Below are 24,847 nucleotides of genomic sequence, written 5' to 3'. Positions count from 1 at the left end.
TTGTCTCCGGCTCTATTGATTTTTCCAAACCAGTGCTTCCCTGCTTCTCCCTTCAGAACCTTCCTAATCAGGACTCTCAAAGTAAAGATAAAGAGGAGGCACTAGAGGAGGCAAAGCTGAAGGGAGAAAGGCTGGGCCTAGAGAGAGTGATCACATCATTTGTGGTTCTGCCTGGGACATTTTGAGGGGAAAGTGGGGGCTATTTATCATAACAGTAGGACAACCTGGTGTAAAGCTGGCTGTTCTGGGCAAACTGGGTCCTGCATCCACCCTGGACTTAAGACTGGTAGAGAAAAGCATTTATTTCTCCACCCCTCTTCCATATTCTTTCCACACAACTACAGCACTACCAACAAATTATCGTGCTAATTTTTTGGTGAGTAATTGGCAGGGGGAGGAGAAGCTATGGGTTATCACAGCCTGGTGGGTTTCTTTTGTTGTATTTTTCTTTTTTTTTTTTTGAGACGGAGTCTCGCTCTGTCGCCCAGGCTGGAGCACAGTGGCTCAATCTGGGCTCACTGCAAGCTCCGCCTCCCGGGTTCATGCCATTCTCCTGCCTCAGCCTCCCGAGTAGCTGGGACTACAGGTACCCGGCTAATTTTTTTGTATTTTTAGTGGAGACGGGGTTTCACTGTGTTAGCCAGGATGGTCTCGATCTCCTGACCTCACGATCCGCACACCTCGACCTACTGAAGTGCTAGAATTATAGGCATGAGTCACCGCGCCCGGCCCACAGCCTGGCCTTCTAAGAGGCTAAGCAATCTGGTCACTAAACACATCTAAAAAGCTTAAAAAGTCTGCCAACTGTCAATCAGCAAATAATTGATAAGTGATTATTAGTACCATTATTTTTGACCAAACGTAATGGGTGGACTCATTTCTCTGTTCTTTCTCTTGGTAGGGGAGAACAAAATGGGAATTCATTGCTTGATGTAACTGTTGGGACCCTCTTTATACCTTCCATAATGTTTCATAATGAGAAATGTTGAAAAAAACATTTATGTCGGGCAATGGCTGGAAGCATTCTTCCTTTTCCCTGCAAGCATAACACAACCTGGCAAGCCAAGTTTAAAAGAATCAGAACATTTATAATATTCTAATAGGAGCAAATTCATCTATGCATGTTTTGGGTCTCCTTGTATTATTTTAAATAAGTGTAGAATCTATTAGTGATTAACTTTGTAAACACTAGTTTATTGTACATGAGCATAGAGTAAGCTTAAATTATGACTTTTTTGTTATGTGTTAGCACCATTTTCCAACTTTAACGTAGATGTCACAGTCACTGGCAACATTTGATAATAGAGCTTGTCAGTGAATGTTGTCATAATTTTAAGTGTTAATTTAAATAAACAAGGTTCCTACTATAAGTACCCCTTTTTAAGTGTGGATTGTAGGAGCCACAGAATGTGAGGACTGGGAAGGGTCTTAGTAGCACCTGGCGCAAGCATCCTGGATGCCACACGGTGCAGGGAAGCCTAGAAGCACGAGTCACTTGACTTAGCTCCCTCGTTGCCTAATTCTGTAATTTTGTTCCATATCTCAAATATTATGAAATACTATTAGGCTATAGCAGGTACATCATTTAAAAATAATGTATATATATGTTTTCAAAATGGTGACCTAAATCAGCAGTCAGGCTGAGGGATAACTTCCTATTTTAAAGGGAAATTTCTAATTTAATTAAATTACTAAGTATTTTCAAAAGTTATGAAGGATCCAAAGCAGATATGGCTTTATACTGCATAGTTTCGGTTGTGGAATTCAAAAGAGATATTGTTTTGTTCTGCAGATGTGAAATTTTTGTTTGGTTTTTAGAAGCAAGTGCTACTACATGCTTTACACTTAAAATATAAAGATACCCTTTAACTTACAGTTTGTACAAACAAAAGAAAAATGTCAGAGGAAGAATGTTTCATGTTCTAGTATAGGGGTTGGAAAAGTATTAATATTTTGGAAAGGGGACAGATAGTAAATATTTCTGGCTTTGAGGACCATATGGTCTCTGTCACAGCCACTTAGCTCCGAGTAGTCAAAGACAATATGTAAAAGAATGAGTGTGGCTGTGTTCCAATAAAACTTTATTTCCAAAAACAGGCAATGAGTGAGATTGGCCAGGGTTGCCAACTCCTGTTCTGGTGTGAGGATAGAGCTCTAAATTTAATATTAACATAGATGAAAGCCATAGTTAAAATTTATTCCAGTTAAATAAGAAAAAAAAAATCCTGTATCATATTGTTTACCAAGGAATTGTATGTAATTAGGATGTATGCTTAATTAAAATAATTCCTAATAAAATGCTAAGAATGATAGAGAAACACTACCAGAGACTATTACTGCACCATTATTTATAAAAGCAAGAAAGAGAAACAGCCTAAATGTTCATTGATGGAGAACTGGTTAAACAAATTGTGGAAATCTGCATAGTTAAAAAAAAAAGAACTACATGTGTTATTTTACTGACAAGGAAATTTATCCCCAGCACCATTTCTTGAAGGATAAAAAAGCAAGTTATAGAGTGACATATACAATATGACACTGTTTATGCTAAACAAAAAAGTCACAAAAGAATACAGTATATTTTCTATAGGTAAGAATATATATTTGTGAATTTATATAAAGAAGCTATAGGGGAGTACATGCCAACTTGATAACAGTGATTATCTCTGAGCAGAGACTGGTTGTAGGAGTGTTAGTCAAAGGTCAAAGAGAACGTGAAATCATGAAATTTAAAAAGACACTAGAGAATGACACGTACACAAAAGCTAGACAGACATTCACATTCTGAAAGAGTATAAAGAATGAGGACTTATAATTTTTAAGTTTAAAATTGTAGCACATGAAAGTTATAGTCTTTGTAATTTTGAGGGTTTTATAGGAAATATAAGAAATGAACGTTAGGTAAGATTCTACTTCCCACAGAATGGGCATGCGATTTATTTATTGCGTAGGCCTTGGATGTACAGAAAATCTTTGAACATTATGAAATTTGAGAAACTCAATAACTTAGCAAAGGTAATAGACTGACCACTGTGGTCAGCAATTTATGAGCTGTATGTCAGTGTTATGGTCAGTCTGGCCTTAGGAATTTATACCTGTGCTTGTGTCAAATTTTGATAGGGAAACTTATTTTGCAACATGCTACCTTCTCAAGTGAAATCTGTGAAGATCTGATGCCACTGTACCTTAATTTAGCATCACATTGTTTTAAAATGTGACTGTTATAGGATAGTATAGTATGTGAGTCCAGACCCAGACTGGATAACAACGTGGAAAGAATCTTGTTTATAGGTTGAGAAGAGACTCTATTTTCAATCTAGCAAGTATTTCTTGAGGGCTGACTATGAGCTCCTCACTGTATTAGAAAAAGTAAATGATAATAAAAGAAATGTGAATGACAGCTTCTTTCCTGGAAGAGCAAGCCACCTCACTGGGGAATAAGAATAAATTAAATAAAACCAAAAGACATCACAGTTTTAAACACCAATGCAAGCATCCAGTAATATGGAAAGCAGATTAGGGGACCAATGTGGGCTCTAACAGTTGAGGGTCAGCTTCTTGAGAGAATTGTGTCTTGATTTGGGCCTCAGTGCAAAGTTTGGATTGATATGGGGAGATGGAAAGGCTGATTTCAGGAGGGAGAGTGATTACAATCAATGATGGTGAGGTAGAGAGCATCTTTAGGCATCTGTTTGGAAGAAGAGCCTAATGTAGTAATGATGACAGTGGCAACAATATTGACATTAATACTGGTGCTGGTGTAATGGAAGCATGAGCAGTAGCATAAATAGTGGTAGGAGTCGTACTAGAGTCTTGTTTTTTCACCAAGAGTTTTATGCCAGGCAAGATGCTAAGTGTTTCACACCCTTATCTTTTCCGTCTCACTAAGTCCAAGGCCATAGTACCACTTTTTCTTCATTATAAAGGTGAGGAACCAAGGTTTAGAGAGATCACATAACGGGCCCAATAACACATGGTTGGTGAGTGCCAAAGCAGGTATGTAAATACTTTCTGTCTAACTCCAGAGCCCCAAACCTCCAAGACCAAGCAGGCGCAAAGGACAACCATAGTCTAGTGCTGGTTCTGACACTAAGTAACCCCTTGGCTCATTTTCCTCCACCATAAAATAAAGGCACTGGACAGTGTAATCTTTAAGATTCATTGCATTCGTTCCACGATTCAGTTACTTCCTCAGAGAATGGGGATAATAATTGTACTGTGTGGATTGGATGAGGCAATGAGATAATGCATGGAACAGTGTCAGGCAAACAGTAGACATTCAATAAAATTTTAGAGTCCAATAAATAAAATGTTATCATCTCATCAAACAGCCAGTTTAATTAATTACCTCAACATTTATTCTACTGGCTATACCCTAAACTCTGGATGAAGGAGATGTTGCATGGTTAGCATGAACCTCTCTGTTTACATCCAGGGTGGAGAACGTCCCTACAGATGTAGGTCATAACCAGGGGGATAGGTTGTGAGAGATCCTCTTTTTCATTGAAATGTAACTGCATACCTATTATATTTGGCAGTAGCGTTCTAAAAGTACCAACGTTTATAGTTTCAGCAGTCAAAGTGAGAAGTGGACAAGACAGCCTTCAGACTAACTTTGAGCCAATCTATTTAAGAAGGTACATACTTACAAATACAATAAGCCCTCACTTAATGTCATTGATACATTGTTGGAAGCTGTAAGCAAAATGACATATAATGATAACAATTTTATGATAGGCTAATTGATATGAAATTGGTGTAAATAAGAATTAAGTTCCTACGAGATATTTCTGGTTGCAGAAACATCACCAAGCTTCTAAATAAAGACTGCAAGCTCTTCTAATATTAAACATTGAAGTAGGTTGGGCATAGTGGCTCATGCCTATAATTTCAGTGCTTTGGGAGGCCAAGGAGGGAGAATCACTTGGGATCAGGACTTTCAAGACCAGCCTGGACAAAAAAAAAAGAATAACTGGGAGTAGTGGCATGCACCTGTAGTCCCAGCTACTCGGGAGGCTGAAGTGGGGGGGATTGCTTGTGTTCAGGAGTTTGAGGCTGCAGTGAGCTAGGATCATGCCACTGTACTCCAGCTTGGGTGAGTGACAGAGCTAGACCCTGTCTCAAAAAAAAAAAAAAAAAAAGAAAAAAAAGAAAAAGAAAAACATTGACATAGATGTGAGCTCTAAATACATTTAAGAAAGACTAATAATTATTTATGCAACTTTTGTTGAATATGTGAGTAATGGTAGTTACTGTGGTGGTGGGTTAAATCGAGGAATAGATGTTTGCAAAAGTGAACATTGTAAGAAGCACTTTGAACCGTCATGGAGTTCAAAAACAAACAATAACCAATATGGTGGCACATTGAGCACTTTTACACTGCATCATTTTTCGCCATGCATTTGTATACTTTTTAATTTTTATTTGACAATAATTTGTATCCATTCATTTCCTAACCCGCTTATTCAAATTCAGGGTTATAAGTAGCCAGAGCCTATCCTGGCAGCTCCCCTCAGGGTACAATGTGGAGACCAGCCCTGGAGAGGACATGATCCCATCACAGGGTACATTCACACACCCACACTCACTCAGACTGAGACAATGTAGACTTACCAGCAGGTCACTTAATGTGCGTAGCCTTGGGATATGGAAGGAAATCAGAGAACCTGGAGAAAACCCACAAAGACTTGTGGAGAACGTTGCAAACTCCACACAGACAGTGGCCCTGGCTAGAAATCAGTTTTGTTTTGTTTCTCCCTCATCAATATTATAAGGAAATGAGGTTGAACAAAATGACATTGTTGGAGGACCTGCTGTAATTCATGAGAAATGAGCAATTTCTAAAGCAGAGTCCTGCTTTTCCTACTTGTTTTTCCATTGCCTTTAGTCTTTATGTCCTACTTATGCTTAGAAAATAATTTAATTATAAACCAGATATGTTCTTCCCTTCCTTATATTTGCTTTTGGTGCCTTTTCCTCCACTTCAGTGTTGCTTCTAATTGTAGGCTGTGAGAATTGAGATGGCCTGCCCAAGGTGTACTCTTGGTTTGTGGCAGACATGAATGAAAAATTCAGGTTTCTCAGTTAGAAAGGCCAGGGTTCATGTGCTTTTTTACCTCAAAGATTTTTTCTTTTCTTTCTTTTTTCTTCTTCTTCCTTTCCCCCCTTAGCAATAGGCCTGTTTCTCCAAATAAAATCATACACAGGAGTCCAGCATGTAGAACAGATAGAAGTGGTGCTTCTCAGGTTGAGTGAGACCTGGGGCTGTACCTGCCTTTACTGACCTTCCTCTCTCCAACCTGCGTCCTCCCTCCAGCATCCAGGCCTCTGCACAGAACAATTAAAAACAGCCTTGCCCTATCCCTTATAATTTCACTAATGATGTAAGAGCACTGTGAGTTTTATCACACTTATTATAGGTTTTAACTTTTTTTCTCAAGTGGTAGGGGTGTAGAGTGGAAGAGAATTGAGACCCCTACTTGCACAAAACAAAGTTTTTAGTTGCTATCTACTTCAGATATTCAATTTCTAATATTGGCTGATTATTGCAATGAAGGCATGTATTGGTGCATGTAACCAAAGTTTAAAGAGAACTATTAACTTGCTAAATAGCAGGAACCATGATTTTTGTTTTCTGTCTTTTAACTTAGAGATTCACTTTTCAGATTTAGACCCCATGAGAATCTTCAAACTAAATGGTATCAGGAAAAGTACATAATGTTTTCGGCCTCAAAGTCATATCTTTTTTTTTTTTTTGAGATGGAGTCTCGCTCTCTCGCCCAGGCTGGAGCACAGTGGCGTAATCTCGGCTCACTGCAACCTCTGCCTCCTGGGTTCAAGACATTTTCCTGCTTCAGCCTCCCAAGTAGCTGGGATTACAGGTGCCCACCACCATGCCTGGCTAATTTTTTGTATTTTTAGTAGAGATGAGGTTTCACCATGTTCCCCAGGCTGGTCTTGAACTCCTGAGCTCAGGCATTCCACCCGCCTCAGCCTCCCAAAGTGCTAGGATTACAGGCGTGAGCCACTGCGCCTGGCCCAAAGTCATATCTTTTGATTAACATGTTTATGTATGAACAGTGGCAAAGCATGAAAGAGAATTCACTGTTCAGATCTGTTGATTAGTATCATGATTAGTGGAATTTGAGTGTTCTTGGGAACTGAGAAAGCAGTGGGAATAGATGGATTTTCTGACTGAAAATTGTCCATACCCTTGTGGGCTAGCACATTCGAAGTCAACTCCACTGGACCTTTGTCTGCTTGCTAATAAGATATACTGATTCAATGAGTGAAGTAAGTTAGAAAAAGTATTAGACTCTTCACTCAGTTTCTCCATACCCAAAGAATACATACAGATCAGATTAGATGGTTTCATCATACAACAAATGAGAATGTTGGCTGTTACTTCATAAATACGTGGAGCTCTTTATCCCTAGAGGTTGTCTTGTCTATTTTTCTAGTTATTAAAGGTTTATGTCAGATTCTCTTATAAATGTTTTAAAATGATCCAGACTTAGCATTTCTATTAAAAGAAAAAGTCTTAAATGGAATTTGGAATCATGTGTTTTGGCTCCATTAATTTAAGATAATGAATTTAAAGGGAAATTTACATTTTGGATAGTTCTACTATCTCCCTTTTTTGATTTTAAATGTAATACATACTTATTGTATGCCACGCAGTGTACAGAAATTTAAAGACAAAAGCCTGTCATCCCACTTCACAGAAATATAAACATTTAAAAAAATTTGGTGATAATCTTATAAACTTTTTATACATCCATGCATTTAAAATACATTTTACTGTACATGTTGATCTTACTATGCTTTTAAAAAATTAATAACGTATTTTAGAAATCTTTACATCAACATTTTCTATAGTTGCACACTGTTTAACTGCATATTATTTTATGTAAGCAGTTCTTTATTAATGGATGTTTAACCTGATTTCAATATTTTGTTTTTATAAACAATGATGTGGATATCTTTTTGCATTTGTGTATGTGTCAGTTACTAGATTTGTTAGGATAAATTAGAGAGGTGGAGTATGCATTTAAATTTGGATAAATATTGTCAAACTGCTCTCCAGAATTTTTGTCATTTTCTTTTCATGTCAGTAACAACATGGAAATGTCACAATAAAATAAGCTGAATAAAGAAAGAAAACTATTTCCATTTTTCTATATATGTCCAAGTGAACAACAAAAAAAATTTAAAACATCTTAAGTGCAGGATCAGTAGAGCTGACCTTACTCCTTACTTCCCATAAGGTATTACTCAAATCAGAAAAGCATATTTAAAAAATTATTCCCATAATCTGTTTAGAAAAGGCAAAGAAAAATATGTTAATTTTTAGCTAATATTAAAATGTTACTTTGTCACGTAATTTGGGGAGGATGCTAAGATGCATTTTTATGGCAGAGACACAGATAATGAAGGGAATTGTTTATTTATCGAGTATACTATTTGTTCAAGGATTCTATTTCATAATATGCTTTTAGTATGAAAAATATATAAATAATTGTAGAGAAATATAAATTTGTTTTTTGTTCCTGCTAAAGTTGTAGAGATACATGTCTAATTAGTATCCTCAATATAAAATAAGCTACTCAAATGCTACAATTGTAATAAAATATTATACCATTCATTTGAACTAATCTTCAGATAATGATCACATCCTTTTATGAAAATAATTATGAATATAGTCTTTGCAATGTGATATATGACATATCGTAAATGACTAAATGACACATAGTGAAAACTTAGTATATTAAAATAACAAGTCATATTTATTCTTTTTAGTAAATAAATTTGTTGAACTGTGGAAAGAGAAGGTTTGCTTGTTTTAGGTACCTGGGTAGTAACATTACTTCTTAGATTATTTTTTGATGAGGGCAAAATGAATGGAATAAACATTCCAAGAAGAAAAGAACATCAGCGGGAAATTATAAACCAGTATCAAGAGGTTGGTGAGCATAGGAACTTGATTCCACATGGAAAGAGAAGAGGTACCTCTGCCTCACCAAAGCTGCACAGCAGATGTGGGAGACTCCCTTGGAGCATGAGCTGGGCCTTCAGAGGAAGCACTGCCCTGTACTGTGCCCAGCAGTGAGGAGGATTCACAGGTGCTGAGTTGCAGAGTACTCTTACTCGGTACACTCCAGATACTGGCAGTAGTCTCTCTTGGGAAGTGGCAGGAGGTTGTATGTAGATCAGAAATGGCTTTATGAAATATAGACTACATTCTTGGAGTAAGAATATGAGAATTAATGACTGGTCTGTTAAATCTCTTTGAAGCCGGGGGTGCTACCGGTTCTGCTGATCAATGTATTTAGGAGTGAGATGGTTAGAAAGGCTTGAGAATGTATCTCTGAAGTTCTAGATTCTAACTTACAAGGTTTGAGATGAACTATCTTCTTCTGTTTTTCAAGTTTTCAGGACTGGGAAGAATGACCTTCATGGGTGGCTTGTTGTTAGGACCAAGAGGGTTTTAAATTGAAATATGGGGCTAGTAAAGAGAAGAAAATAAAACTAAGCAAAACTTAAAATTAATAACTGACTAACAAAAAGGAGGGGTGAATGAAGGTCCTGAAAATTCTCTGGAAACCATAGTAATAATGGGGATGGAATTAATACCGTCAGATATCTGTATGCTGAGTATAAAGTAGAGGTTTTAAGCAGAAAACTAAATTACAGCATAAGGAGTGTGAGCCAATCTTGTCCCAAGGATTAAGGGGAAGGGCTTACAATGTAAGGACTAACCTTTCTCTTTGCAAGAAGCAGATTAAAAAAATGCAGAGGACCCACTATGTATTATATAGATGCACATGCAGTACTCACACATACACACACAGAATATATATACATACACAGACAAGTGTGTATTCATATACACACTCCTACATATTCTCAAGAAGGAAATACACTAAAATGCTAAAGAAATTACCTACAGGCAGTAAAATTGTGGGTAATTGTTTTCTGCTTCTTTATAGTTTTAAATGTTTGAACAGTAAACATCTATTACCTTGACAATATAAATAGTATTTAAGTAATATTTTTAAATCCCAGAAGTATCAGAACATATTTGAGTAGATTGAGTATGGATAAGATAATTGAAAAGAGTAGTTTTTGGCTACTTTTTGAAATCAATAATGTTTTAATTGTTGGGATTGTAAAACTGTCCATTGTGTAGGTATAGTAATGTCGGGGAATTTCATCTCTACGGATTGTCTCCCAAAATCTGAAAAATTGATGCTTTGCCCTAAAAAACAATCTCTCAAATGATTGAGGAAACAATGGAATAATTGAATACTCTCAACTTAATTCTAAATTAAGGGAGAATTTGTTGGTCAAGTGAAGACTGTATATAGCTAGAACTGTAACTGAGAATTTATGCAGCAGATTTTTAAACAATACAAATGAAAAATTTTTTTGCCCCTTAAATATAGAGCTAGTGGCTCTGTAGCAATTGGCCCATGGTAGATAATCTAAAAATGTGATATGTGTAATTCCATGACTTAAGACTGTAAAAGACTGGGTGGTATTTAGTGGACATAGCAATATTCATGGAATAAATGAATGAATGAATGAAAAGGTGATTGAGTGATGGCCTGTGGATGTGGGAGGCTCTAATAATAAAATTCTGACAATAATTGATAACAAAAGAAAAGGAGAGTGGTTGTCTAAAGCATCACACACCAGTTTTCAGAGTACACATGTAAAATATAGAACCATGAAAAAAGATTTAAAGTTGTGTATGGAAACAGAAAAAAAGGAAAAAAAAAAAAAAAAAAGAGACCTAACCCATTGCTTAATTGGCACCTTCTCTATGGGATCCTGTAGCAGTTTTTTTTTGTTCTCCTGTGCATTCATTTCTCTTTTACAAAATACTTAACCATTTATTTCTCTGTAACTCCCCTTGCAGCCTTCTGCCCCACCTCCTTCCTAATTTTTAAGCACACTGTGTCATCTTTGTGTTCCTTTCATTCTCATAAAAAATATTTGCACATTCCAGGCGTTTCATAAATATTTGCCGATTTGCATTGTTTGGAACAGATGGTATAATGTTAAAAGATGACTACAGAGAAAGAAACACTACTAAATTCTATTTAATTTCTGTTTTCTCTGTAAAGGATAATGGTTTTTCAAATTAGAAAGGGCAGCACAACCGTAACTAAAAGAACCTGAAAACCTCAAGTAAGTGTAGAGATTCTAAATGAGCCCCTAGCTGCCTTAAATCGCTACAGATTCATCTCATGGCACTAATGGAATTTTCAGCTGGGATTGTGGAATCACTCTTGGAAAACTTTGGAAAATCCAGAAAAGAGGAGAGATGAGCCAATTTCCTGATATTTTGAAACAAATGGATGCCTAAAATTAGACATATTCTGTGATGGGAACTACTAAATGGATGAATTGACGCTCTTGAGAAAAGACAGTAGTCATTAGATGCCAGCCAGGATGCCAAGCTAACCTCATTTCCTTTTTAAAAAAATGATTACTGAACCTAGAGTAGAAAAATTCCCAGGGCATTAGTGTATCTCAGTTTTTGCAAGTCACTGAGAAATAAGAAATTATATTCTGCTTGTAGGCATTTTGTGAATACATGTATTGTATGGTGAGGGATTTATGGGTTTTTGAGCAAATGATCTCCTAGAGATAAATTAATCAAATAGAAGTCTGGTCTTTAAAGAGATGCTGCTTCAATATGGTTCTGTTCAGCAGTTTATCACAGTCCCATTTGTTCATGTTTTACAAGTCAGAAAATTAAGAGGAATGGTCATTGATGGTGTGGGAGTTAAGGGTGGTCTAAACTTAAAGCCTGGCCCTGTCATTACCTGAGTGACCTTGAGAAAATTACTGAACCTCTCTGTGCCTTAGTTTTTTCATTTGTGAAATATTCCCTAAATGGTAGCTAGTGCTTATTTAGAATTTACTGTACTAAATGTTTTATACATGAAAAAACTAAGCCTTAGAGAGATTAAATAGCATCAAGTAGACAGAAATAGATTTCATTAGGATTAATAATGGACAAAGAAAATGAAATCCAGGAGCAATAAATGTAAAGTTCATAAAATTTGTACTTTTATTAAATCATTTGCATAAAATTGATCTAAATGTTTTCGTTGACTGTGAGATGAATATGATTCATTGTCGTGTCATGGCTTTAAAAATTAGAAACAGAAAAAACAAGCAAACAAAAAAAGAAACTGGTCCCATTACTCTTGAATAATTTGACCATATCTAGAATATGTATCTTTTTCTTTTTCTCCAGTTTGTTAAGAGGGACGGATTGTGGAGGTGGACACAAAGTTACAAAGGGACTAGCTGGAAGAACTAGAGATAATAAGTTTGGAAAAGTGGAAACTTTGAAGGAAGCATGAATGCTGTCTTAAAATATTTGAAGGGTGTCATTTGGAAGAGGGATCGATCTATCTTGTGATGCTCCAGTGGCAGAATGGGCTCCAAGGGTAGAAGTGGTGGGAAGTCCAATTTGACCTTTGCATTTTTTTGCTGACCTTCAGAACCGTTTAAAGTGGGATGGTCTTTTCAGGGTAATAAACATCATCTTCTCCAAGTCATGGCAGAGGCAGGACTTTCTGAGAGATACAATAGAGGAAATTTCCAAATTGGATGGGGGTAAATGAGCTCTCAATTCTCATCTAAATCTAAAAATTTATTCTTCTGTGAGAGACTGAATCTTTGAAAAGAATGTATTTTCTAATGATGAGTGTTACTGGTTAAAGGCACCTACTCTCCTTTAACTTTATAAATTTAATTGAATTTTTAAGAATATAAACAAGTTGAAAGTATAAGAAATATATTTTTCATTTTCAAAAATGATGAGTATTTCAGTGTTATTGGGAAAACCATGATTTTAGTTAGTAAAATTTAAAGCTCTGAATTCATTAGGTTATAAGAAAGGCAATTTCCTCTTCACAATTAATTGTAAGACATTTCTTCCCTTATTGAAGGGAAATCATCTGTGTTTAAAGAGCATTTATATTGAGTTAAGAAGGTGACATTTCTTTGACGTTTGTATGCACATAAAGGTAACTTGTAGAGAGAGCTAAGAACACAGGAAGTGCAAATTTATAAAAAAAAAAAACCTTTCACATCAAAAGATACTTGATATGTATCAAATATACTCTTAGACTTCATAAGGTTATTCATTTTAGAACTTGGGTTTTCTTTCTTTTTAATCTCTTAAGATTACTGGCTACAGTATTATCTTGCCCAGATTCATAACATTCTGTTACAATTTTGCTGAATAAAAATGAGTCTGATTTTAGTAATGAAGTGTGTTTGATTCATACCTCGCCTCCCCACCCAGGTGTCAGGTCAGCCCAAGCTGTTTAGCACAATGAAAGTTCTTGTTTGACCATAACTGCACATCTCACTCCATGGGCAATCAGCATTTTAATTAGTGATTCAAAAGAAAGTCATTGTCCTCTAGTTGCTTTATCATAATTGCCAAATAATTTTCCATTGAATAAATAAATAATGTAAAGGAGAAACCTCCCCTCATAATGCTGTCATTAAGGCTTCATTTTTTTACCCCCTCATTTGTATTTGTATTAACACACAGCCCACTTGAAAGGGAGTAATTATAATGGCTTTCTGACAGTAGCCTATGGCTTTTAAAAAAGAACTAGTGATGGTTTCCTTTTCTATCACCACTTTGCACTGCATGGATTATTTTAAGGTTTAGATAAAGGAAGCTCTTGGTGGCTGGTGTCTCGTCAAAGGTGTGTGAAAGTGAATGATTGATTTGCTGTGTGCATCATTGGAACTAGGTAACTTGCATTATGACTCTGATGTACTGTGTAATTGATGCAAGTCCTTTCATAGCATTCTGAGATTGAAATCAATATTCATTTGGAGTGCAACAACTGTAATAAACTACATTCCTTTGTAAGCAGTGGTCTAAGGTTTTGTAAAGGATCAGTTAGAAGTGACAGATTAACATTTTGGTCAGGCTGGGGTCTATTTAAATAGATATGAACAATGCCTTCAAAACAACCCCATTTAAAACAGCTGGTTTCATGAAATTAACTTTTTGATTTTGCCATATAGAAACTTCTTTTGCTTTGCCTTTATATGAGTCTCTTTTCCATCTGATTACAAACCTGGACCCAATGGAGAAGAACAATCATTATTTTCATGAATAAGTTTATTTTCATGAAAACCACCACAGATATGTATATACCTTGACAGAAATGTCTTGTCAGTATTATATTTTTCAAAATATTGATGACTGGCAATTAGAATTTGCATTCTTTGTTTAAAATGGGTATGCCTTGACAATATCTAGTACAGAGTAAAACTTCAGATACCAAAGAGATGCATTCTGAAGAACAAAGAAATCAATATCAATTAATTCTTACAACCAGATGGTGTATTTATCATCATAAATATTGCCATACGAGAACTGGCAGTGTAGAGGCCAAGAGGGCTGGTTCTGGGGTCAGACAAATCTGAATTCAAATCCTGGCCCCACTGCTAGCCAGCTGTATTACCGTGGAAAAGTGATGTAAACTTTAGTCCCAATTTACTCATCTGAAAAATGCAAATGTTAATGGTAACTACCCAGAGTAATGCAGGGAAAATTCAGTGATATAATTAGCATAAAAGCGTTGAACACATTGCTTGGCACATTTTAAGCATTTGATAAATGGTGGTGAATCATAAAGACATTATGTCATGCCCATTTTTTTGGTATCAGAATCCCTTTCTCTCCACCCCATTTCTACAACCCTCAAAGTGCCTCTCAGAATCTCATTGCCTGGACAGCAAGGATCTCAGTGGCTCTTTTGCTTCCCAGCTAGCCTGCTCCTGCCACCCCAATCTTCAAAAAATATTGGTCTGCCTAAAGCTGTTCATCAGTGATTCCTTTTACCATATCAAGTTCAACATTTTTCATTCTTTTTTTTTTTGAGATGGAGTTTTACTCTTATTGCCCAGACTGGATTGCAGTGGCTTGATCTCGGATCACTGTAACCCCTGCCTCCTGGGTTCAAGCGATTTTCCTGCCTCAGCCTTCTGAGTAGCTGGGATTACAGGTGCACGCCACCATGCCCAGGTAATTTTTCATATTTTTAGTAGAGACGGGGTTTCATCATGTTGCCCAGACTGGTCTCGAACTCCTGACCTCAGGTGATCCACCTGCCTCAGCCTCCCAAAGTGCAGGGATTACAGGCGTGAGCCACTGTGCCTGGCCAGGTCCGACATTTGTATGTTCAACTCTATTCTATTCTAACCACTGCCTCCAATCTGTTGCTATGTGGCTTGAAGGATTATCGTGAGAAGTAGAGGATATTCCTTATGGAAAGTGCCTTGCAGAGGGCCTGGTAGTGGAGCAGCAGCAGCAGCTGCAGCGTGAAAATCAAAGCCAGTGTTTCAATGCCTACAAAGATTAGGAAATGTTCTAGGTGATTTCCCTGAATTAAGAACGACTATCCCCATTTTACAGAAGAGGAAATTGAGACACAGAGGGCAGTTGGCACATAGCAGTTGTTCAGTAAGTGGGAGTTATTTTTACTATTACCTTCACCTAAGTCCCTGAGTAGTTTCCTTGTTTTCTCCAAATGTGTGTATTTCTTGCACATTAGGAGTCACAAATTATGGCCCAGGCATCAAAACCAGCCTACAGACACATTTGGTTTGGGCTGTACATGGTTTTAGTAACCAGAGATTTTCACATAAAAATGCCTTTCACATGTGTGCACCCACCTTCTTGTCCCTCTAAACTTCCTAAATCCCACCTATTTTTCAAAGCGAAGATCAAGTCCCATCCCACTGAAGTCATCCCTAATTATTTGCACCCTAATGTTCCTTTCTCTTCTGAGCCCCTTGGCACTTTTAGTCTTTGTATATATTTAATTTAACATTAACTTAGATAATAAATAAGATATTTTGTGTTGTTGACTGTAACATGCTTTTACCAATTAGGTTCTCATAGCAAGAGCCAATATATTAATTGCAGGAGTGGTAATAGAACAATAACTGTTACGATTGATTATGATATGTATTTTATACCTGTAAAGGCTATCCCATAAAACTACATGTCAAGGGAGGTATTATCATCCCCAGTGCACTGATGAGGAAACTAAATGGAGACTTGTGGAGGTTAGGTGGTATGGCGGAAGTCACAGGCTGGACATTGCAACCCGCATCTATCAGATCCCAAACCCTGTACTTTTCCCACCTTATTCACCAGGCTGCCTCTCTGTAGCCTCCTGCTCACCTACTACATATTTAACCATGTCAGAGGAATCTTGTGATTGGCCTTTGAAAGGTATATTTACCTTTGTTTACAAAATATAAGGCATAAACTTTCTGCCTATGGGAAAATAATGAAGATAGAGGTTACAAGTCGATACGAAATAACTTGAAAAATACATTGGAGCATATATTTTGATTTTTGAAGAAAAAGTCTATATAACCTGCTTAAATATTATCCTGCAGGGCATTTCCACTAAAGTTGTTAGAAAGTATACATTCTTGGAGATTAAAAAATATTACTTTTGTATAAGAAAACCCAACTCATTGTTTAATTAGTGCCTGTTTAAAAACTTTGTAATGCTCTCCTTCCCCTAATTCATTGTAAATATTTAAAAGGATAAATAATATATTTTACTATTATTAACATTCATCAAAATCATGATAGCTTTTTATTTGCCAGTGTCATGTTTGGAAGTTTTTGTTCTGTGGTTGCTTTACAGTGAGTTGCTGTGCTTTATCAAAAGTTGAGGTAGGTGACTTTGCCTTTCTGAGTTCAGACAGAATCTACTGCCTTTAAATTTTTAATCTAAAACTGTTAACAGTTTTACAAAAAGAAGCAATTCTGCCTGAGAGCTGCCCTCAAAGACATCTGCACTCTTTGAGCAGACATAACAAAAATAATGGCAAACACAAATTTAAAAAAAAAAAAAAAAGAAAAGAGGCCACACTAAAACCTTTCCCAGTCCTGTCTTCTGTGCTGCCACCATCAAATATGGCTACCAGTTAAGATCACATTTCACATCTCTGACACAGACGGTTTGACAAGAAGCAATCTGAAGGCTTTCAGAAAGAAATCTGTCTGCAGTATTTTTTGTGTGATATAAATATTACAAGGTCAAATTCATTTTTTTCTAGTGAGACAAAATGTTAACCTTATACTTGGATTCAATGCTGACCCATGACATCACTTTTGGAATGAATATTTTTTTCATTGGAAGGTGTGACCTAATCTCCATATTTCTTCTATGTATCTTATTTCCTAATTTGACTTTGAGTCAGAATCACCTTTTTTCATACATGTGTTGATGCTTTCTGCTGCTGGAAATAGATCTGTAGGCTGTTAACAATTATTGTCATTCTAATACATTCTAAAACTGCATTATAAAGGTGGATTGATTCTCTAGTTTTATAATAACCTGAATGTAGCATTGGTAAAGTGTATGGGAAGAGTATTCAGAATACATCATTTTCATATTAGACATTAAAATCCTTTAGTAGTTTTGAGATTTTAGGAAACATCTTTTCCTGCTTTTGGTATAAAATAATGATAGAGCTTTTGTCTTGAGTATTCTTTTGCATTTTTAAATACTATATTACAATTGAGAGCCTAGATTTGTTTATTTATTGTGCATGTATTTACAGAGCATGCAAAAATCCACCATCTGTAGTCTGGCCTTATTATCCAGTGGGTCTCACATAGGCATATATTTAGATCAACTCGGCAAATACTTATTGAACATTTACTGTATGTCAGCCACTAATGTTGGGGTGCAAAGATGAAAAAAGGACACTGATGTGGCCCTTAGATGTTCATAGTATGGATAAATTGAAGGAAAACCAGACACTTTAGTTTGTTTTTGGCAGAAGAGTAACTTGGTAGGAGTTTTGGACAGAACAATAGCAATACACATTCTAGTAATATATGTATATGTGTGTGTATATACGTGTGTATGTGTATATATGTGTATATATGTGTGTGTGTATATGTGTATATGTGTATGTATATGTGTGTATATATGTATGTGTATGTGTGTGTATATATACACACATATATTTTCCCCCCCCAAGACAGAGTCTTGCTCTGTCACCCAGGCTGGAGTGCAGTGACATGATCTCGGCTCACTGCAACCTCTGCCTCCTGGGTTCAAGCAATTCTCCTGCCTCAGTCTCCAGAGTAGCTGGGATTATGGGCGCCCACCACCACACCCGGCTAATTTTTGTATTTTTAGTAGAGAAGGGGTTTCTCCAGGTTAGCCAAGCTGGTCTCAAACTCCTGAGCTCGTGATCTGCCCGCCTTGGCCTCCCGAAGTGATGGGATTACAGGTGTGAGCCACTGTGCCTGGCCTCCCAAGTAATATATTTAAATCATCACATGTCTCTAGTGGCTACCATATTGAGCAGCATGAGTCTGTACAATAAGATACCTTCAATTAATTGAAAATCATGTTTTTGAATACTATGGGATTGAGAGAAATGCTTACTGTATAATGTTAAATGAAAATAGTTATTTACAAAACATTGTTCACAATTTTTATCTTACTTGAAAATTACATGTATCTCAATACACACACCTAAGAATATGGAAATACACCAATGAAAATGTTCACATAGGCTAATTCTGAATGTTGGGATCATGGATAATTTTTACTTCGTTTATGTGTATCTGTAGTTTTCAAACTCTTCATAATGAAAATGTATTACTTTTGTAATCAGAAAACACCAAACATGCAGAAAATGGATCTTTTCAATATTATAGACCACAATACCCATATAATGGTTTTAAAATCTGATTTATAAATCCGATATAGTTTTGCCATTAAACTACATCCTATAGCTATGCTCTCTAAACTATTCTATTCTTAACCTATTTGTGCATATCTAAATTGTTAGGGTGCTCTTGAAATGAGCCTCCATGCCCTCTAATAAAAGTAACATATGTGTCTTCATAGATTTTAAAATAAGAAGCTTATAAAAAAAAAGAGGGAGAGAACACAGGAGGCTGCTACTGCACAGGTACAGTGATCCCTGAGATTTTCGAAAGTAGAAAGCAGCTGGCTTAAATGATTTTGAGGAAGTTTTTGGGATCAGACAAATCTAGGTTTGGGTCTTGGCTTTGCTACTGACTGACTGTAAGATCTTGGATAAAGCACTCTTAAGTTTCTGAGTCTTGTGCCCTAATCTTAAAAATGGGAATATCACCCTCCCCCCACCCCGTGCCCGGTGCGCGGCCTGGGAGTCCGCGGCCCGAGCCGGAAGCGCCGGGCGAGCCCACTGCGCGGCCATCGCGGGGGAAGCGAAGGTTCCTGATTCCACCTCCCTCCTAAGTGAAGGTTTCTGTCACTGGAGAGGAGGCGGCGCCCTGTATCGGCCTTCGTCCTCCGCGGGAGCTGCGGCGCCAAAATGAGCCGACAGGAGAACCCAGCCAGCAAGCCCACGCCGGTGCAGGACGTACAGGGCGACGGGCGCTGGATGTCCCTGCACCATCGGTTCGTGGCTGACAGCAAAGATAAGGAACCCGAAGTCGTCTTCATCGGGGACTCCTTGGTCCGGCTAATGCACCAGTGCGAGATCTGGCGGGAGCTCTTTTCTCCTCTGCATGCACTTAACTTTGGCATCGGTGGTGAGGGCACAGCATGTACTGTGGCGGCTGGAGAATGGGGAGCTGGAACACATCCGGCCCAAGATTGTGGTGGTCTGGGTGGGCACCAACAACCACGGACACACAGCAGAGCAGGTGACTGGTGGCATCAAGGCCATTGTGCAACTGGTGAATGAGCGGCAGCCCCAGGCCCGGGTTGTGGTGCTGGGTCTGCTTCCGCGAGGCCAGCATCCCAATCCACTTCGGGAGAAGAACCGACGGGTGAATAACCTGGTACGGGCAGCACTGGCTGGTCACCCTCGGGCCCACTTCCTAGATGCCGACCCTGGCTTTGTGCACTCAGATGGCACCATCAGCCACCATGACATGTATGATTACCTACATCTAAGCCGCCTAGGCTACACACCTGTTTGCCGGGCTCTGCACTCCCTGCTTCTGCGTCTGCTGGCCCAAGACCAGGGCCAAGGTGCGCCCCTGCTGGAGCCCGCACCCTAAGCATCCTGCTGCCTTCCCACAACATTGAACTCTCCTTCCTCAGTGAAAAAAAAAAAAAAAAGGAATATCAGTATATGCGTTGCTGGCTTGTTGCCAGAATTAAATATGTAATACATATAACACACCAAGCATGAAGCACACAGTAGGTATCAGTATTAATTCTTTCTTCCTAATCTGCCCTACTCCCAATCATAGATATAGTTCAGGTGTTAACTTGCTGGTTATCCCCTACAAGCCAGGCTAGGAAATATCAGGGAGATCTTAATAGGCTTATGGTATGGTTTGGCTCTGTGTCCCCACCCAAATCTCATGTTGAATTGTAATTCTCAGTGTTGGGTGAGGGATCTGGTGGGAGGTGTTTGGATTATGGGGTAGATTTCTTCCTTACTGTTCTCATGATCCCGAGTGAATTCTCATTAGATCTGATGGTTTAAAAGTGTGTGGCACTTCCTCCTTAATTCTTTCTCTCTCCTGATAGCCATGTGAAGATGTGCTTGTTTCCCTTTTGCTTCCTGCCATGATTGTAAGTTTCCTGAGGCCTCCCCAGAAGCAGAAGTCTGTACAGTTCACAGAACTGTGAGCCAACTAAACCCCTTTTCTTTATAAATTACCCAGTCTCAGATATGCTTTTATAGCAGTGTGAGAATGAACTAACACAGTTGCCAAGTAGGTTCCATAGGGAATTGTCAAAATATTGAAAAAGAGATATTTGTAATTTGATTATTTAAAATAAGATGTTTTAATTTCCTATTCTTCATTGAGGCCTTCACTGCTAATAGCAGTCTATTCTCTTGTCTACTATAAAAGGAACAAGATTACAGGTTGATTTTAGGTAACTCAATAAGAGGTGTATGTCAAATTCAAATCATTGTTTACATAAGATGACCATTATTCAATTCAAAAACATAGCATGTCCTCCCATACCTAGTCTTCTGGCTGGCCCCGATTCAACTGTTAGGTCTCAGCATAGACGCCACTTTCTGGGACATCTCAGATACCTCAAGTTTGGTTTGACCTTTCTGTGTACCTCTTACCTTGCTCACTTGCAATTATATGTTCATCAACTGTTCTTCAGTAAATGTAAGCCACCTTAGGACAGGGACTCTGTATGGTTCCTCCTTGTATCTGCAGTCTTTACCGTAGTTTTGGATCCAGTGGCTATTCAGTTAACTTTGGTTCATGTGAATGGTTTGGGAAGAAGTCACTCATGTTAACGGAGTCTACATAGTAACAACAATGAGCTAAGTGATTTTCCTTTTTTTTTTTTTCATTCCTCTCTGTTCACTGTGTTCTTTTTGCTGGTTTTTCATATTTTGTGGAGAGCTAAAGAAGAATCAAAATCTATAACCTTTCCTGTCTGATTTTACTTCTTCCTAACAATGACTTTACTGTCCTTTTTACTCTTCCTTCCAATTCATTCACTCCTACTGTACAATCTGTCTCTTAGCTGTAGTATACTCATTCATCGGAAAGCTAGTTTAAATATATTGCTAGTCTTTTGTATGCCTTTTTATTGCTTTTGTTAATTAACATTTGATGTAAATAACAACAGATTTGGCTTCTTGGATTCAGAGCTTGAGTTCCTCATCCTTCTCCCGGATACCCCTTTCCGTTTTTTCCCCCGTTACATTGAAGCTGTTCCTCTTATTACAGAGTTTAGCAAGGCTTAATCCTTTGTAGCTAAATTCCAGGGACTCTCTAGGATCTGCCAGCTCAGGGAAAGGGGTGGTGTTAGATGTGATGTGCTTCATGCCCTTCCTTCCTGCCTGGTAAGTGTATCATTTTCTCCAGTTGACCCAGTGAAGGGAGGTTAGCAAAACGCTTCTAATTCCTAGGTCAGATCATAGCCTGTAGCCTGGACCACCAGCGTTGGCAGGGAATTGGGCCACTGCCAGACACTTGGAGATGGGCACAAGGGCCCTATTTTTCTTGGGCTGAATTGAGTAGTCTTCCTGCTCCCTCCTCTTCTAGGAGTTTACATAGATGGAAAATAAGTTTTCTCTTTTGGCAAAATAGCAAGGCAGTTCAGAGAAAGACGTGCTTGGGCACTGAATCAGGAGGAATAGGAATCATTGGAAAAGCTAGAAAAGGCCTGATTTTCCAGCCTTTTCTTTCTAAAGCTTTTATTTTCTCTCTCTCAATATATATTGGTATAATGAGTTTGTTAGAAAGGAATTTCATTTTTTAAAGGCTCATTTACTTAAACTACTTACTCAGATTAGGTTAAGTTGGTATTTCTCTCTCTCTTTCCCTCTGTCTTTAATTTTCTTGTAGCCCAGCTTCCACTTAATTTTGGCAGCTTGGGGATCCCATTTTATTTTATGAATGCCCATTGAGGAGAGGTAATGTATTTGCCTCTCCCCCACCCTTCAAGCCATCTACATTTGTTTTCTGTATCATATGATTTAGTACTTGGCTATAAACAGCTCTATTATAGATTCCTTTCCCTTCTATGCTACCCTTTAATACGTGAATTTACAAGGGGCAGTAGATCTCCCAGAAGCAATATACATATTTTTTAACAGTACGTGGGGAGGCTGAACTAACTTGTACTGAGAGTAATAGGCTGGATATCATGGAAATGGGAATTGGCACAAATAGCTGATCTCAGTTAAAACTTTTCCTGTATCTTCTTTTGTATATCACATGATCCTATGTCCAATGTATAGTCAAACTTAAAGTAGGAAAAAAATCCCATATATAGTAGTGAGTTTTCAAACTAATATAACCTAGACTACTTTCACTTAACATATAGTTACTCATAAAATATCCCTTTTTTTTTTTAAATTCAAGAAGTTTCTAGGGGGTAAACTTAGTGCCTCATGCCTTGGACCATCATGTAGGTTACATTTTAGTCTCTGTCATGAATCTTACTCTCTGACTTTGGAACACTTAGTCTTTGTCTCCATGTGTGAAATACATTTACAGCTCATAAACAGTAGCTTTCCCTTTAAAAATAACATGCGGATTTGAAAAAACATTGAGATCTTTTCTGTATTTCTGCCTTGATGTCATTCATTGACATTTTACTGTGTCATTTCTGTGTTGTGTTTTGTGACTAAACCCCAGCTATTCCCTATTTTTAAACTGTGATAGATGGGTTTTGATAATTCTACTTTACAAGGCAAAAGCTTGAACAATAGTGGGAATGATAAAAAATAACAAGTGAGTGAATGCCACCACAAAATAAACACAAAACTCAGTGCTATAGACATTATTCTGCTGCTACTATTTTTCTTTTTCATGCTGGAGTTTCGCTGTTAGACAATTTTGTCATTTGGGGATATATTTGGACTCCGTGGAATTTATATTTATATAATTCCCATCTGAACCTAGTATCTATGGCAGTTAGCATAGGCAGATAGATAAATAGGTAAAATAGTCATGTGTACCTGGCCTGGAGTAGTAGTTGTGTACAGGTACAGTGGGAACACCAAGAAATAAAGAAATACACTTACAGGGAAAGTTGAAGAAAATATTATGGAGGAGATGATGGGGGAGACTTTTTTTGAGGTGATGGGGGAGATATATATATATATATATATATATTTTAAAATTTAATTTTATATAAGTTCCAGTGTATGTGTAGGATGTGCAGGTTTGTTACATAGGTAAACGTGTATTATGGTATTTTGCTGCACCTGTCAATCCATCACCTAAGTATTAAGCCCAGCGTGCATTATCTCTTTTTCCTGATGCTCTCCCTCCCACCACCCACGATGGGGGAGGTATTTTGAAGACAGCTGAGGAGTTTGATTAGATGGAAGTGATCAAAAGTGGTTTAGTAAGAGGGTGTAACAGGAGCAAAGGCAGAGTAGAGGAAAAGCCCGGAGTTGGGGAAGAACAGGGGACTGTGTGATGCGGCTAGACAGGAGGGAACATAGGAGTAAGGCGGGTAGGGATACATTTTTCACAGCACCGCTGGAAAGACTGGCATGCCAGGTGAAGTGACGGGGCCTTTCTCCTCTATGCAGTGGGGAACACTGACTGTTTAAGTGGGGAAGAGGATAGAGTCCGTTTCTTAGAATAATATCGATTTTAGTATTTAAAAATGAATCAAGAAGTGAAGAGAATCTTTTAAAGTAAAAAATTAAGGGAGACTTCGATCAAAGTGAAGGGGATCATCTAATAATCTGGAGAAGACTATTTGTAGCATAAGTTTCAGTTTCTTAGGAGAGCTTTTGAATCTCCAAAAATTAGCCCAGTATTTCCATTATAGTTCTCTTTTATTAAAGAGACTTATATTCTGAAGGGGCTTAAAAATATGATGTAGTATTCATTATTTGTCACACTCTATAAAATATGAGTTGGGCTCAAGCCTGTAATCCCAGCACTTTGGGAGGCCGAGACGGGCGGATCACGAGGTCAGGAGATCAAGACCATCCTGGCTAAGACGGTGAAACCCCGTCTCTACTAAAAAATACAAAAAACTAGCCGGGCGAGGTGGCGGGCGCCTGTAGTCCCAGCTACTCGGGAGGCTGAGGCAGGAGAATGGCGGAAACCCGGGAGGCGGAGCTTGCAGTGAGCTGAGATCCAGCCACTGCACTCCAGCCCGGGCGACAGAGCAAGACTCCGTCTAAAAAAAAAAAAAAAAAAAAAATGTGAGTTGGAATGTTAGCGTTTCTAGTCTTTTGCTCAGACTCTTCAACATTGTGGCACGTGGTCCTGGAAGGAACTGTGGATCACTGAACCTCGTGATCAAATGGAGTTGGGTCTTTTCACTTCTGTAATTAAGACAGCCCATTCCAAATT

General features: G+C 37.9%; 1 protein-coding gene and 1 pseudogene across 6 annotated transcripts in view; both read left to right on the top strand.

The window, feature by feature from the left end:
- NPAS3 (neuronal PAS domain protein 3) overlaps positions 1–24,847 on the top strand; it is an 865,020-nt gene that overhangs the window by 68,209 nt on the left and 771,964 nt on the right. The window lies entirely within an intron of this gene.
- Positions 19,254–20,095, top strand: LOC111552849 (annotated as a pseudogene). The gene is made up of 2 exons (XR_004229016.1): positions 19,254–19,331; positions 19,386–20,095. The product of XR_004229016.1 is annotated as a platelet-activating factor acetylhydrolase IB subunit gamma pseudogene (transcript).

The sequence above is a fragment of the Piliocolobus tephrosceles genome, chromosome 6, assembly GCF_002776525.5.
Source record: "Piliocolobus tephrosceles isolate RC106 chromosome 6, ASM277652v3, whole genome shotgun sequence".
Lineage (NCBI taxonomy): Eukaryota > Metazoa > Chordata > Mammalia > Primates > Cercopithecidae > Piliocolobus > Piliocolobus tephrosceles.
Note: the sequence above shows the minus strand (reverse complement) of the source record. Positions and strands in the feature narration are given on the sequence as shown.